Raw genomic sequence first — 11,263 nt, 5'->3', positions numbered from 1 at the left:
GATCAAAAACTTTTACACCCAACCATTTTGTCAATTGTGCATTAAATATGGCCTAGTATTTTATAAAAATGATTTTGTCCAATTTTGCAACAATTATTTGGTAGTTCCTTCACAAAAAAACCTCCTTTCGGGCACTCAAAAAATGGAAAATGGTTTTTTCGTCCAACGAAAATGAAAACTTCCTTAGGAAACATTGTTTTCCATTCCAATATGCACCCTTGTGCACAATATGAGATCATTTGAACAAACTATGCCATGAATGTGGCCATAAGATTGATCATTTGGCTTGAAAGCCATTGATCTCCACACATGATAGCTCGTTTCTGAGAACACTTTTTAAAAATAATTGCCGTATTATAAGTTTGTTATTTTTCCTAGGAACTTGGCCATATATGATGACACAATGCGAAGGTTTCCCAATTTTTTGTTTTTTTTTTGAATTTTTTATGCCCGTTTCAAAATGCAGTCAAAACGACGGGAATGACCGTTCCTAGCTAGTCGTTGGATCTTGGAATTTTTTTGGTGTTTCTCTGATTAAATAGATACTTATGTACCTAGAAATGATTTTTTGAAAAAATAATAGCAAACTATGAGGCAACTGCAGTTCAAATTTGACCCACTTCCAGCTGAATCGGCGGAAATTTGTCTTTTTCACGAGAGGTGGATCAAAAACTTTTACACCCAACCATTTTGTCAATTGTGCATTAAATATGGCCTAGTATTTTATAAAAATGATTTGGTCCAATTTTGCAACAATTATTTGGTATTTCCTTCACAAAAAAACCTCCTTTCGGGCACTCGAAAAATGGAAAATGGTTTTTTCGTCCAACGAAAATGAAAACTTCCTTAGGAAACATTGTTTGCCATTCCAATATGCACCCTTGTGCACAATATGAGATCATTTGAACAAACTATGCCATGAATGTGGCCATAAGATTGATCATTTGGCTTGAAATCCATGAATCTTCAGAGATGATAGCTCATTTCTGAGAACACTTCTTTTAAATAATTACCGTATTACAAGTTTGTTATTTTTCCTAGGAACTTGGCCACATATGATGACACAATGCGAAGGTTTCCCAATTTTTTGATTTTTTTGAATTTTTTATGGCCGTTTCAAAATGCAGTCAAAACGACGGGAATGACCGTTCCTAGCTAGTGGTTGAATCTTGGAATTTTTTTGGTGTTTCTCTGATTAAATAGATACTTATGTACCTAGAAATTATTTTTCAAAAAAAATAAATAGCAAACTATGAGGCAGCTGCAGTTCAAATTTGACCCGCTTCCAACTAAATCGGCGGGAATTTGCCATTTTTACGAGAGGTGGAACAAACATTTTTACAACCAACCATTTTGTCAATTGTGTATTAAATATGTCCTAGTATTTTATAAAATTGAGTTGGTCCAATTTTGCAACAATTATTTGGGAGGTCCTTCACAAAAAAACCTCCTTTCAGGCAGTCGAAAAATGGAAAATGGTTTTTTCATCCAAAGAAAATGAAAACTTTCTTAGGCAACATTGTTTGCCATTCCAATATGCACTCTTGTGCACAATATGAGATCATTTGAACAAACTATGCCATGAATGTGGCCATAAGATTGATCATTTGGCTTGAAATCCATGAATCTTCAGAGATGATAGCTCATTTCTGAGAACACTTTTTTTAAATAATTACCATATTACAAGTTTGTTATTTTTCCTGAAAACTTGGTCACATATGATGACACAATGTGAAGGTTTCCGAATTTTTTGATTTTTTTTTGAATTTTTTATGCCCGTTTGAAAATGCGGTCAAAACGGTGGGAATGACCGTTCCTAGCTAGTGGTTGAATATTGGAATTTTTTTGGTGTTTCTCTGATTAAATAGGTACTTATGTACCTAGAAATGATTTTTGGAAAAAATAAAGAGCAAACTACAAGGTAGCTACAGTTCAAATTTGACCTGCTTCCAGCTGAATCGGCGGGAATTTGCCTTTTTCACGAGAGGTGGAACAAACATTTTTACAACCAACCATTTTGTCAATTGTGTATTAAATATGTCCTAGTATTTTATAAAATTGAGTTGGTCCAATTTTGCAGCAATTATTTGGGAGGTCCTTCACAAAAAAACCTCCTTTCAGGCAGTCGAAAAATGGAAAATGATTTTTTTGTCCAAAGAAAATGAAAACTTTCTTAGGCAACATTGTTTGCCATTCCAATATGCACCCTTGTGCACAATATGAGATCATTTGAACAAACTATGCCATGAATGTGGCCATAAGATTGATCATTTGGCTTGAAAGCCATTGATCTCCACACGTGATAGCTCGTTTCTGAGAACACGTTTTAAAAATAATTGCCGTATTACAAGTTTATTATTTTTCCTGGGAACTTGGCCACATATAATGACACAATGCGATGGTTTCCCAATTTTTTGATTTTTTTTGAAATTTTTATGCCCGTTTGAAAATGCGGTCAAAACGGTGGGAATGACCGTTCCTAGCTACTGGTTGAATCTTGGAATTTTTTTGGTGTTTCTCTGATTAAATAGATACTTATGTACCTACAAATGATTTTTGGAAAAAATAAAGAGCAAACTACAAGGCAGCTACAGTTCAAATTTGACCCGCTTCCAGCTGAATCGACGAATTTTTTTCTTTTTCACGAGAGGTGGATCAAAACTTTTTACACCCAACCATTTGGTGAATTGTGCATTAAATATGGCCTAGTATTTTATAACAATGATTTGGTCCAATTTTGCAACAATTATTTGGGAGGTCCTTCACAAAAAAACCTCCTTTTGGGCACTCGAAAAATGGAAAATGGTTTTTTCGTCCAAAGAAAATGAAAAGTTTCTTAGGAAACATTGTTTGCCATTCCAATATGCACCCTTGTGCACAATATGAGATCATTTGAACAAACTATGCCATGAATGTTGCCATAAGATTGATCATTTGGCTTGAAAGCCATGAATCTTCAGAGATGATAGCTCATTTCTGAGAACACTTTTTTTGAAAGAATTGCCGTATTACAATTTTATTATTTTTCCTGCTAACTTGGTCACATATAATGACACAACGCGAAGGTTCTCCAATTATTTGATTTTTTTGAATTTTCTATGCCCATTTGAAAGCGTGGTCAAAACGGTGGGCATGGTTGTTCCTAGTTGAATCCCTGAAAACTTTTGTTGTTTCTCTGATTAAATAGATACTTTTGTACCTAAAAATGATTTTTGGGAAAAATAAATAGCAAACTATGAGGCAGTCATGGTTCAAATTTGACCCGCTTCCAGCTGAATCGGCAGAAATTAGTCTTTTCACGAGCGGTGGATCAAAACTTTTGACACCCAACCATTTGGTCAATTATGCATTAAATATGGCCTAGTATTTTGAAAAATTGAATTGGTTCAATTTTTCAACAAATATGTGGTAGGTCCTTCACAAAAACTCAAAACTTCCTTGGCGATAAGTTTAATCATTTGGGTTCAAACCGGCCTCATTCTCCCCCCTCGTCCTCTGCCGCCCACGCACACTCAAGCCGCTCGCCGCCCACATGTGCTATGATTGTGAGTAATAAAATTGATGTGCTCCAAATTTGCAACAAATATTTGCTAGGTTCTTTATAAAAATATCATTTTGGACACTCGAAAAATGATTCTCTTACAAAAAACCCATATCTTAGAACACTTTTTTAATGATATTTACATTATTCAAAGTTTTTTATTTTTGCTGAAAAGTAGGTTACACTTGGTGACACAATGAGAAGGTTTTTCATTTCTATTTATTTTTACAAATTTCTTAGGTTGTCAAATAGCAGAGATGATTCAAAATCTTATTTTTAATCAATTATGACCAATTTAAATGGTCTTAACATCATCAAAGGAGATACTGCGTTCTGATTGGTCTAAAATCATCTCACGCGGATCATGGATTAAGCACCGTCCTATGCGCCTGGATCCAACGGCAGCCCACACCCCCCTCGTCGCTGTCACCCCCTCCCGAATCCATCTCATCCTCGTCCACACACGTAACCCTGGCCCCCTTTTCCCAATCGCCGCTGCCGCTCCCTTATCCCCATCGCCGCCGCCACCGTCCTTCCCCTCGCGCTGCCCAGATCTACGCACACTCTCGCCGCCACCGTCCTTCCCTCTCCGCCTCACCTCTGTCTCCCACCACGCCGCTACCACCGCCCCCGCCCCCGCACCATGGCCGGCGTCCACCCCTGCATCGACGATGAGGAGCCTGAGTACCCATGCCTCCCCGCTCTCAAGTGGCTCCTGTTCCCCGCTACCTGGATCCGCGTCGCCCCATCCACTCTCTCGCCCGGACCACACGCCGGACCGATCCCGCACCCGCACAGCCCATCGGCGACCTCACCGAAGAAGAAAGAAGAAGGTGAGAGATGGAAGCGGCGGAGGCCGCGGCCGGCGTGCAGCTGGGCTCCTCGAAGCCGCAGATCGCGACCCAGCTAGGCTCCTCCGCCGACCCGCACCAAGTTCCTCGAGGAGTTCGCGCGGCGGTTCGACCTCCTCGGGCAGGTCTGATTCGGGATGGAGGTAGTGAGCATCCGCCGTAGCAGGGCCGACGACACGGGCTGGAGGGTGAGGCTCGCCTGCGCTGGCAGCGAGCTGGAGGAGGAGGTTTGACGCCGTGAGATCAACTGCCAGGTGCCATGGGCGCCAGTTGGAAGCTGCAGGGCGAGATCGACCGCGTCCTCAAGAAGGTCCAGGAGTGCGTCGTCGTCTTCGACAACATCTGGAACAAGGCACGCACGCACGCGCCTCCTTCTTTCCTCTCCCCAACCCTCACGCTAGATTCTCATGATTTTGCATGATTTTGGGGCAGGTCTACGACACCGAGAATGCGAACCAGAAGGAGAAGTTTGAGGCGGACCTCAAGAAGGAGATCAAGAAGTTGCAGCACTACTGGGACCAGATCAAGACCTGGATCCAGTCCAGCGACATCAAGGACAAGAAGGTGACCCCTCTATAAACAGATCAAGGACCATGATCTGTTTGGTGCTGTTTTCGGTGATGATTTGGTCCTTGTAAATGCCCTCCTTGTAGATTTAGCTTAGTACACTAGATCATGTAATCTGTGTAGGCTTATTACTCTGTGTGGTTTTATCTTGCCACTACAGTGAAGATCAGGGATTCACCAGCAACGGAGTTAGTTCTAATATTTCTATTGTAACAGTTGTTACATTTCTCATGTTTGATTCCTGTTCTGGAAGTCCAAGTAACTTACAAAGTACGTCATATCATGATACATATTGCATGCATATTTGGTTTACGGTTGATGCATGGTTGGTGTGCTAGCTGTTCGTTAGTACCTGCTGGTTGTTACTATTGCTCTTTTTTATTAAGGCAGTTAGTGTTTAACATATATCGCTTTAGCGCCTAGCGACTAAATAATGTTTTGTTTCTGGTTAGTTAGGATGATTCGTCCGCTTGTATCCATTTTCCTGAACTAATTATGTGTATTAGTTAGTTTTAGGTTAATTTTATACTATCTAGGACCATGTGTTTTTTGGTTAATTTTACTGTGTTGGATTTGGAAGCGCAGGCAACCTCCATGGACGACATCGACGATGAAGAGGAGGACAAGGAGGACGACATCGACGATGAAGAGGAGGACAAGGAGGACGACCAGGACATGCGCGACCCCACCCCGAGCCCAACGAGCTCGACGAGGACATAGTCGAGTCCGACCTCGAGCTCGACGAGGAGGGCATCGTCCAGTCTGACCATGACGGCGTGCCACAGAAGGTCCTGTGCTCTACTCTGCCTGCCTCATTTACTGCCTCGCCACCGCAATAGATGTTCTTTTTTCTTTTGTAATTTGGCTGGACTTGTGCGTCTCCGTTCTGATGCGTTTGTGCGCGCGTATGTTGAACAGTGACCTCGGATCTGGTGAAGGGCACCAAGGAGAAGCAGCTCAAGGTCAATGGCCCCGTCAGGATGCTGCTCAACATCACCACCAGGAAGTTCCCCTGTGGAGTAGGTAGCCACCTCCCTCTCTTTGCCCTTCCTTACCAATCCCATTTCCTTAGTAGCTCTGCATAGTATATGGTCCTTGCATGCTCACAGTAGCTCGTTGGTGATGTGGGTCACTATGTTTTTGTGGATAGCTAACTGTTTAGGGAATTTCCGTGACGATGATGATGTTGTGCTGGGCAGATGATGTGAAACATTTAGACCGCTGAGGCCTTTCCGGTCTTTGATGATCTAAAACTGACCTTTTTAAAACTGATGCCTAGCATGCCATCAACGCTTTTTGTTCCTCATCTAGAATGCAGCTATGTGTGTTGGTGTGATATAATGTAGAGGAGTTGCATGTGACTCATTTGTCAGCTGAGCATATGATGTTACAAGGAGATGCTACTGAGATTTTACGCCGTTGAAGTATCTTAAACCGAGCTTTTTAAAACCGGTGCTTGGTTGATCTAGTTCTAGTATATTAGTTGGGAGAGAGTCTACTGTTGTTGGTGCTGTGTTGTCATTTCTTTTTATGTCGTTGAAGAATAAAAAAGATAAGCATTTCTCCAGCCAATGTCTGAAGTAGTTGCTGCTGTGTAGTCATCGGCTGAACCTAGTTTGGCAGCGCTGTATTTAAAATACCATAGTATCTCAAAGCTTCAGTATTGCAATGCGTGGGCAATGAATACTACGGTTTTAAAGAAAATACATTTTTCTCAGTTTTAGAAAAACTACCGATGCGTTTGGCACATGTTGTTTTACTGTAGTTTTGATCGATAGTCACACAACTTAATCTAACTTATACTAAACCTACGGAGCTACACAAATCAGTGTGTGCCGGCCGGCTGCATGCAATGCTGTATGGTCTTCTGACAGCTGAGCTACGAATTTGCAGACGTGATCGGCAATAGCTAATTACAAAGAATAGGAATCAATATCTTATTTTAATTAGTGTGGTGCATGCCATTGAAAGCATACTGACATGTGGTTAGCTATGCTTGTGAACCAAGATGCACGGTAGTCAACCAGCAATGACACGAGCGACTTTTCCTCAGTTTGAGAAAAAGAGGTCTAGACCACTTTTGTTAATACTCCAAGAGAACCACAGTAACAACAATACCACTGTTTATGAAACCGTAGTTTTTGGTATAGCCAAATGCCTCAAAGTATTCAAAACTATAGTTTTTCAAAATGTATGGTATTCTAGTAATGCTTTGAAAATACTTTGCATCCAAACGGGGCCTGCAATTAGCACATAGCTGCGTTGTACAGTTGCTTATATAATCAGATGTTGTATGTAGTCACGTACGCTTTCCAATTTTGATCCAATGCTTGCTTCCTAGCTCACGTGTGTCAGTTTTTCAGATACTTGTGAATCCTTGTGCATCACCCCTCAACTAACAAGTAAAAGTAAATAAAATTGTTGTTTATGCTCGCTCCTTGTCTTCATATACTTTTTTCGTTGGCTGTTACTTCTCTTCTTTTATATTGAGTTTGGGAATTTGGTATTGATGATAGTACGACAACTCTGTCATCTGATGCGCAAGTCCATGCACGTCGGCTCTCTGGTAAGAGAACTTGTCTCGCTGCAGTTGCAGTTATTGAATGGCAGTAGAGCAAATTGAATTTTAACAATTCTATCTTCCGCGATTAAAACAAATCTATGACAGAGTTGCAGCAAACTAATGTTATCAGTTCTATCTTCTGTGATCAAAACAAACCCGCAGCAGTTTTCCAATGTCAGTAGCAGCAAGCTGAATTTTATAATTATATCTTCTGTGAAGTTTAGGTGCAATGTGTGGCAGTGAAGTATTTTGCATGGCCTGCACTTGTGCAATGAATTTTCATATTGTGTCTCTGTTTTCTTGTATGAATGAGTATCTCATTTTAACTAGCTGGAGAATAAAAAGCATGGTACTAGCTGAATTTGTCTTGGCATTCTTAATAACTGCCCTTTTTTGAAAGGTCTACTCATAATATATTGGCTTCAATTTTTTTGATTCTTTTTTGTTGATTCATGTAACAGGTCGTCCAGTAAAGCTGTCGAAGGAGCTCCATGCTGAAGAACATAACACTTGTAGAGCTTGTAAAATACTGTATCTCATTATTGAACTTGTGGAGCTTGTAGCTGTGACTCGCATACTGTTATTACACTTGCAGAGCTTGCAAAGTGTATGTTAGAGCTTATTTTGTACAGCAGGAGCTTTGTATTGAATCTGGTTGATAATATTTGAAGTGTTACTTGTAGAATTGTTTTGTCCGGCGACTCAGACATACTGGGTATTTATTTATGTTAAATTGAAAAAAATAAAGAATATGACTCTGACAGCTAGGACCCAGTTACCAGAACCTCAAAACGGGGACCCATTTTATAAAAAACAAAAAATGGGACTGCTAAGACAAAAAGGCCATGGCCCAAAAATAAAAAGGATGCAATGTTGGGCTTGGCCCATGAAGTCAATGAAAAATTAACAGGAAAAAAATATAGAAAGGTTGAATTAATGGGCTAGGCCCATGTAGAAAACTGAATTGGACCGGGCTGAATCTTGTGCCACATCAGCTTGCCACGCTGGATGCCTACGTGGCCTGGGGAGGTTACTAGTGACCAAAACGCCACAGTGGACTTATTTTGGTCATAAACGTTTGCGACCATTCCAGAAGAAAGGTCGCTATAGTCAGTTTACGACGGCCTGCTTTTGACCTTCTGTTTTTGGTAACAAAAAGGTCACAAATGGAAATTTGTGACCATTCAGTGACCAATAGTGGTGGTCACAAGTTGACATATTTCTTGTAGTGGTACCTCACGAGGTGCCCATGACGCAAGCCATGATGACCAAGGGCGCCAGGCGGGCGCCAGCCCGTGCAGTGTCCTCCTTTCCTCTTTGATGCAAAGGGGGCAAGCATAGGTGAGAGGATCGAGCAAAGGCATCCATTTCAGTGCAACAAGACCAAGACCAGTCCAACGGTGGGAAGGAGGTCATCGTGGAGCCCAAGACGGCGTCACCACAGGGCCTTTGGTAGGCGAGGACCAACTTTAGTCAGGATAAGTGTACCAGATGTTCCCCTTTAAAATGGCCAATTGTTGGCGCCCTTCCCGCTCAATATTTGGGAAGAGGCCCAGGGCCTTTGCCTATAAATAGGACTAGCCACCCCCAGGGTATAGGCATCGAGAATGAGAGAGAGAAAGAGAGAGAAGGGTGACTGAACTCCTCCTGGCAGTTCATCCCCCCAGCCAAGAACAGACCCTCGCGAGGCTGTTCTTCCTTGTGTTCTTCATCATCATCAGCCCAAGAGGCAATCCACCACACCACAAACTAGAGTAGTGTATTACACCACAATGGTGGCCCGAACTAGTATAAACCTTGTGTCTCTTGTGCTGTTCTTTCAGTAGTTTAGATCTTTGCGAGACGGGGAGGTAGAGGGCGTAATCTCCGCGCGCACCCCAGAGTTCGAACCCCAAGGGTCTGCCGAAACCCGAAATCCGACATTTGGCGCGCCAGGTAGGGGTGCGCCCGAATCCACCCTTCTACCACTTCGCGTCCCGTCGCATCGTCATCACCATGTCCGGCGACCAGGCAGGCAACTAAGATCCATGGGCGGCGTGGCCCGCCCATGCGGAGCCGCTCGCCTCGGGCGACCCCGCGCCCCAGGCAGCTCGTGGTCCGCAGGGCGCAGCGGGCCGCGGGCGGCGCGGACAGGCTTCAACAATCCTCACACCGCGGCAAGTGCGATGGGAAGCAAGGGCCTCCAATCATGCCGCGACCACGACACCGTACAGCCGCCGGGAGCAGGCGAACTCGAGGGCCGCGCTCACGGTGACCCGAGAGCTGCTACAGTGTAGGCTGCTGGAAGGCGGCCACGACGTGCTGCTAGAGCGGGTTGCCGAGCTCCTGGGCTTTGCCGTTTCGGGGGCTCACCCCTTCTGCGTCCAGCTCCCGTCTCAAGCCCAGGGCGGCCCGCGCGGGTGCCCCGCACGCGCCCGTGGGCCCCTAGGCTACTCCAACGCCAGTGAAGCTGTCGGTGCCGGACCGGCGGTGGCGCTACACCCGCCCCCGGCACATGAAGGAGAGGGACTCAACGCGGCCCATGGCGCTAGCGGGCAGCCGCGCTACCACCCCGCGATGGGCACGTCAAGCAGAGCTGCATGGCGCACGAAGCACTATGGCGTAGCCTTCGGGATAACGGCGCCAGAAGAATACGTGCCCCACATGATGGACCAAGGGCACGCTCACGAGGGGGAACAAGGCTCGCTCCTCAGCCCGAGCTGGGGAGACGAGACACCAGAAGTTGAGCTCTTCCAGGAGCCCCGGGACGGTTCCACCGGCCACACTAGAGGCGACGATTATCGGGTACCACTAATTCTTCAGGAGCAGTCGTACGCTAATCATGGATCGCAGGAGGTGCAGGTCGCCACAGCGAGCAGCTGCCCCGCTCCCACAGTCTCCTATCCCTCGGGAGGAGGGCGCAGGGGGCTGCAGGAGAGGGGCAGGGATCTGGCATCACCACCGCGGCGTTTGGAGCAAGGCGTTCTCAGGAGGTAGGCCCTCCGCTGGGGAGGTGCCTGAGGGCCTGCCCCTGGCGGAGGACCCATGGTCGTCAGGGGAACCGCTGGCGACCGCTCTACCCCATCGGCGGCGTCCTGGTTTCCGGTCGTCGTTGGTGGCACTAGAGTGTGGCGCAAGGCGGGGCCCACGTCTGGCGATATGAAGCAAGGCCGGTACCTGTGAAGAAGGCCCAGTGCCTGTGAAGCTCGCCGCCCCGTGACAGTCTCGTTCGAGCCATTTCTCGCGTTCTGGTTACCGCTTCACCACAGCTGCCTCCCCTCGCGAGCCCCTCGCGAGTCGGGTCAGGCCTAGCTCGTGCGCAACCCAAACTGCCGCTGTCGCTCCCTCTCGAGAGGATTTTCCGGTGCCTACGGAGGTTGTCCTCTTGAGAAAAGGCCCAGAGCCTGTGAAGAAGGCGACTGCCTGTGAAGCCGTCGCATTTGGGAAAAGACCCAAAGCCTGTGAAGAAGGCGAATGCCTGTGAAGCCGTCGCATTTGGGAAAAGGCCTAGAGCCTGTGAAGAAGGCAAATGCCTGTGAAGCCGTCGAATTTGGGAAAAGGCCCGGAGCCTGTGAAGAAGGCCAGCGCCTGTGAAGCCCCCCACCAGCGACACTCTCACGTCCTACGGATTCAACTAGAGAACACCCAAGACATCACGTCCTCCCACAGGATACCTCGGTGCCTGCGCGAAACAAAGGGTAAAAAAGACAGGAGCTATACATACTCAGTCGGACAAATCCCCCAATGCGTCCTCGGGAGCAC

At 45.4% G+C, this 11,263-nt stretch overlaps 2 pseudogenes; both read left to right on the top strand.

Moving 5' to 3' along the window:
* Positions 1-6,152: 6,152 nt before the first annotated feature.
* Positions 6,153-6,237, top strand: LOC119304477 (annotated as a pseudogene).
* Positions 6,238-6,334: 97 nt separating this feature from the next.
* Positions 6,335-6,418, top strand: LOC119304482 (annotated as a pseudogene).
* Positions 6,419-11,263: the final 4,845 nt, after the last annotated feature.

The sequence above is a fragment of the Triticum dicoccoides genome, chromosome 5A (genome assembly GCF_002162155.2).
Source record: "Triticum dicoccoides isolate Atlit2015 ecotype Zavitan chromosome 5A, WEW_v2.0, whole genome shotgun sequence".
In the NCBI taxonomy this organism is placed as follows: Eukaryota; Viridiplantae; Streptophyta; class Magnoliopsida; order Poales; family Poaceae; genus Triticum; species Triticum dicoccoides.
Note: the sequence above shows the minus strand (reverse complement) of the source record. Positions and strands in the feature narration are given on the sequence as shown.